Source organism: Suricata suricatta, chromosome 5, assembly GCF_006229205.1.
Source record: "Suricata suricatta isolate VVHF042 chromosome 5, meerkat_22Aug2017_6uvM2_HiC, whole genome shotgun sequence".
NCBI classification, from domain to species: Eukaryota; Metazoa; Chordata; class Mammalia; order Carnivora; family Herpestidae; genus Suricata; species Suricata suricatta.
The window spans coordinates 5503532-5509601 of NC_043704.1; positions in this window are offsets into that span (position 1 = coordinate 5503532).

Genomic DNA, 6070 nt, shown 5'->3' on the forward strand with positions numbered 1-6070 from the left:
GGATATTCAAGTGTTTGACCTATAAAACTGGACATTTCCTATGGTTCAACTTAATATCCAATTTCACCAAATCCTTACAATGAATCTAAGGGGGAGATATCATTTAACTCAAGCTTTGGATGATAAAGAACCACACTTGAGGGAGATTAAGGTATTTGCTTCAGGCCGCATGGCTGGTAGGCTGGCAGAGTCAGCCATCTTATTTTAAACAGCTTGTGTGTTTCTACCCTGCTCTGGGGCTTCGGCAGGACCCATACTTGTGTGTTTCAAAATGCATGGACTAAAATTCAGGGCTTTTCAACAGGATGCAGTACTGTATTCTGAGGAGGCACTTAAAGGGGGCTAGTTTAGTTTCACAATGACTGGGGAGGGAGCCCTTTTGGCATTTACTAGGTGGAACAAGGGTACTAATAAGCTGCAAAGTGTGTGGAGGTGCTGAACAATAATCAGTCACTGTGCTGCAATGTCAATTGCTTTCTCGTTAGCACCAGGGCCCAAAAGAATGCCAGATTTCTTCAGACACAAAATTTGAGCCTGCCAGTGTCAGGGGTCAGTCTGTGGGGCCATGATTCTTTTTCCTGGACAGAGTCAAGCCATCCAGGGGTGGGCACCTAGGTAATCTGGGACAATTTCTGGGAAATCTGGCCACATGTACACACAGAAACCTTATGCAGCAGGAACCACACATGTGAATTTAGGCTTGTGGGTGACCACCTTCTTTCATATGTGACCTTGAGTAGCTGGGAAGGGTCAGGAAAGGGGGTAGAAGCCAATCATCAATGCCTGCTGGTTCCCTAGGTCCCTTCCTCCAGGGATCCTCCAGGTCCCAAGTCCAGCCTCCCTTCTTGACTCCTGCCGCCTTGTCCTTGGATTCTAGGAGGCAGCCCACCTCCCCACAATCAATCCTTCTTTTTGGCTTACACCTGTTGGAAATGGCAGCTGGTTTTGAAACTAAGATAAGCCTAAACAAGAGAACCATATCTGCTCTACCTTTGCACACACATGATAGATTGTGGAAGATGAGCAATTCTTCAGGTTTTCTCATCAGATAATTAAGTTTTACTTCATGCAAATGAGATGATGCTCATTCTAATTTGAGACCATGGGAGGTTAATAGTTTTAGAGTAGAAAAACTTAGTTTCCATTGTTCAAGGTGAATTTTCCATAATGAAAAAGGCAAATTACCTGTGAAACTGGCTGTTATTAATTAAACAATTTCCAAAGGAAAATTTCCTGGTTTCCCTACTTAAAAACACCCCCCCCCCTTGAAATCCTTCTCTGAAATTGGACTTGTTGTTTGTCTGGAAATGTATCCAATATTCACCTGTTTATTGTGTAGCTAATTTTCATAAATGGAAATGCTTTATTATAATTGAACTTCATTTCAAAGTTAAACCATCAGTGCTTTCTACATCAAATAACTATGAATTCTTTTCATCCTGCGGATTTTTTTTGTGGGCAAAGCTATTTTCCTTGTTCTTGGATCATCACTGCTTAAGTATTCCAGCTTAATTATCTTGAAGGCTTTATCTTCATCAAAGTGACTGAGCTACTTGGAAATAATAGTTCCAAAAGCAACTTATAGAATTATGCGTGAATAAATTCCAAGCTCAGATGCTGAAAAGAGCCATGACAGAAGTAGACATTTATACCACTCTTATTTTTGTAATAACAAGTATTAGATCCCATCATTATGGAAAAAGAATACACGTCATTTTGTTTTTAAAAAATGAAATGTGCTTAATACACAACGGGCATCAGATTCTCAGCTCATCAGGCACTTGGGGGAAATTCTTGGAGATCTGATCATTTCTTGGGGGGTTTTTGGTGGCATCATCTGTCCAGGTGACTTATCAGGGTTCTAGGTAACTTCCAGTGTTTTGGACTATGACCCAGCTCCTGCAGAGCCCCTGGATGTACCCCAGGCCTCTGTCTGGATGATTTGTGTCTGAACCCCATTCGCTCCTTTATCTTTGCTCACACCTCCAGGGGAGAGACGATGGCCTATTGAATAGAGTTGGGATTTCCCATGGTCCAAAGCTTCATGATGGCAGAGTATGTGTGTTTAAGAGAGAAACAGAGAGGCAGACTGTGCTGGTGGTTTTGTCCATCCAGAAGCCCTAACACACACATCTGTGCAGGTGCCCTCTCAGCTCTAGGCACTGAAGCTGCTACTGTAGTAATCCTCACACTTTCATTTCTATGTGGGATGTGGGCAGTGTGGTCAGCAGAATAACGACTTCCACAAGTATGTCTGCATCTTAGTTCCTGGGACATGTGAATATATTACTTTGCATGGCAAAACGGGCTTTGCAGATGTGATTAAGTTAATGATTTTGAGGTGGGAAGATTTTCCTGAATGATCCACATGGGTCCACTGTGATCACAAGCATCCTCCAGGATCTCACTAAGACAATTCAGGGAGAAAATGGTGAGATTCCTAGAGAAGACAGTGAGGTTTTGGAGATTATGGTGAAGTTTATGGAGAACACAGTGTGACTCATGGAGAAGACAGTGAGGCTCATGGAGAAGACACTGCAGTTTATGGAGAAGATAATGTGGCTTCATGGAGAGGATGGGGAGGCTCATGGAGAAGATGGTGAGACTTATAGAGGAGATGGTGCAGCTCATGCAGAGGAGGGTGAGGCTCATGGAGAGGGTGGGGAAGCTCATAGAAAGGATTGGGAGGCTCATTGAGATGATGATACAGCTTGACAAAGATGCTTTCTTGAACAAACTCTAGTCAGGCCCTCTCAGCCCTCTTTTTGACTAGGCTTCAACTTTGGCTTATAAAACCTGCAGACTCTCAGCACAGATGGTTTCGCTGCCCACCCCACACTAAGAGACTTAAACAAACACTAACATAGTTTCTAACAGCTCAAGGCTTTATCTCTAGGATGATAACTTACCTCCCTTAAGTCCCATCTGGGAAAGCTCAAGGTCTCCAACACCTAGGGGTAGGCAGATAGCCCTCTGAACCTTTTCACAGAACTGCTACTTTAGAAAGCTTATGCCGTTGAGATATAAATCTTCTAGCACACTGAGCTTTCTTCTCAAGGGCCCCAAAGGTGTCTTGGGGCAACATTCAAGGAGATAACTCTTTGCTTGCTCCTTACTCCCAGTCCCTGTGGGAGGATGATGGCCTAACATAAGTGGACTCCATGCCCTAACCTGTACCACTACCTTCTGTCCCAAAGACATGTGACATTTATTTCTCTGTGAATATGCACCAATGAACAAATCCGAGTGGCCTAGTCACATGGACCAACCCCACTTAATACCCTTTAGTGCCTTACTTTTAGCACATCCAGGCCTTTACAAAGTCTCTTGATTTTCATTTCAGTGAAGTTGAGTTCAGTTCATGCTGGACCTTCTTCTCTATTGGAATAATTATTACTGAATGAAATTTGTCCTTACCACTTCCAGGGCCTAGCTTCTTGATCTTCGACAAGCACACTGGAGATGGTGCAGTTCCACCTGTTCATAGCCCTCTGGCCCTTAGATCATCAGAGCTCCATTGCCCCAGAGAGAGACAGACTTACACCACATTTCATCCAGCAAGCATCTTTCCTCGGTCCCTCCTCACTGCGACAAGGTCTCACTCCTTCTAAAGCCCCAGGTCACAGGCCTTTCGTAGATTGATAAGGTGAACAAAACTTAGTCACCATTGAAGAGAGGCAAGGACTAATGCAATCAAGTAAAACCTCCTTGGAGCTCATGCCTCTGGGTCCATACTGAGAGAAATACTTCTTTTCTTTCTGCTCTCGAACTGTACTCTGGACTTCCTGAGGTGAGTGATTCCAGTGATATCCTGTTCCCGTATACTGACCGCACCAGGCATTCAACTGGAAAGGTACAATGGCCGGTAACAGAAGATGAATTCCTGGCAGATGTCAGCAACGTCAGCTCCCAGTCAACCAATACCAGTCCCCATGGATTCCCTCCTTGCTCAACCCAATTTTCACTTATAAGAATTCTCCATGTGTAATAAGTCAACCAGGGTCTTGTAAGATGCAACTCTTCTTCATCCAATGTCCATAATTACCTCCCTTTTGTGCCTCGAGATGCAGTCTGGCCTCCTCACTCCAGGATGCTGACCTATTTGGTCCTGCCTAACTCTTCTCATTTGAAACATGATTCCTTTACTCATAATCTCAGGCCATTTCTCTCCCTTGGCTCTGGGCTTCTCTGTCTCCCGCACTCAGCAATTCTTTGGATGGCTTCTAGGGGAACTTCCACTGGCTCCTCCCTTCCTGTGCCTTGGATCCACCCTCTCCTATCTTCTCCAGTCCTTGGCCCTCCCATGCCAAACTTCATATGGTGAGTGCCGCTGGCCTGCCACAGAGCCACTGGTGGGTCCCCTCCCTTCTCCCAAGGATGAAGTCCTTTCCTGTAGCTATTCACTGAATTCCCTGTATCTCTACCACCCAAGCCTGGTATTTTCACATGTTTCTGGGTGCTTTTTCAATAGTTGAAATACCTCATGTAGTTCTAGGTATTTTTCCATGGCCCTAGAGATCAAACAATGCATAAGACCCTGAAGAATTACTTCTGTCCATGGATCTTATTAAAGGCATTGCTGTTCCAGTTAAGGGGTATGTGTTTGTGTGGGAGTCGGCAGTGAGACTGTCCATACTGTAAGGTTTTGGGTAAGGACATTGTGGAAGATGGCATTCTGGCCCTTAGACTGTTCAGGCCGAAATCGGGCCACTGAATGGAATGTTATTACCCAAAATGTTTCTGACTTGCAGAGATGTGGTTGCGGAAACTATTTCTTTTTTCCAGGAAAGGAAACTATTTTTTCAGAAGCCTCTTTAGAAGGCTTGTTCTGGTCAGTTTCTCTATATGATGAAAATGGCCTTGCTTTTTGGGATGCAAGTATCTGATGGTGTTTATGCATTTTCAAGCTTCAGTTCCCACACTAATGCTTTTATCAAACTCTCTCATTTATGACACCAGTAACTCTGAGGCTGCTCTGGGGGAACGTTCTACTTGCTGCCCCCACCCCTCAGCTGTTTAATTAGGAAATTAAATTTTTCTAAAAACTTTTAGTTCCCTGAGTTTAATTGACTGAGATTTCCCCTAATTTTACAATGTTGGTAATAAGTTCTTCAGCATGATTTAGTATTTGGAATTATTTAAAGCAAGTATTCATATTAAATGGAATGAACTTATCACTTATTATGCTAATATTTCATAGCCTGGAAAGAACCAAAATGACATGAAGGTTTTGCAGATTAATTTTGGACCTCATTTTTGCTTTCATTTTGAAAGATATTAGCACAATTTCCCAGCATTCCATTGACATATGCATTAGGTCCAGATACTGATGACCGTATATAATTCTTCTCTCACGGCTCACATAAATGCTGTATAATTTAGTGTAGCAGAAGGTGCTGCTGGGAATATATTATGATTCTTTATTTACTGTCTACTCCTTTCCCCAGCTACCATCTCTCTCTCTCTCTCTCTCTCACACCCACCCACACACCCACACACACACACAACACACCGTGTCTTTGTCTTGCATGTTTATGCAGCATAACCCCTAGTACAAGGAAGACTCTGTTAAGGGGCAGGAGAGAACAAGATTGGTGGTATTCACCATGTTAATACACCCAAGAAGAAAAACCATGATCAAATTTTAAAACTTGATTACCATACAAACTTTTTCTTGAGGGAAAATAGTTTGATTGTCTGAATTCAGGGAATTGAGAGTTAATATTGTGGGTAACAACAGCTAAATTACACACGTCCCTGGCATTATTATTTCTAAGATCACTTGGAGATTCTCATGTAGACATTGAGAGGAGAGACTCATTTCCTCCAATATGACCCTCATTGCCTTCTCTGGGTTGCCCTTGGAATCATAGACTGCCACTGTGATAGTTATGATTTCTACTAATCCCTCCATACCCCTGTATTGGACATTTCTTTTGATATCAATGAGTCCAAGCATATTATCATATGTGCTCTTTGCAAGTATTTTTTCCATGGTACTTGCAAGGACACAACTTTTGGAGTCAGATTGCTTATTTCTAAAGGTAAGACTTCACAGTTACTAACTGTG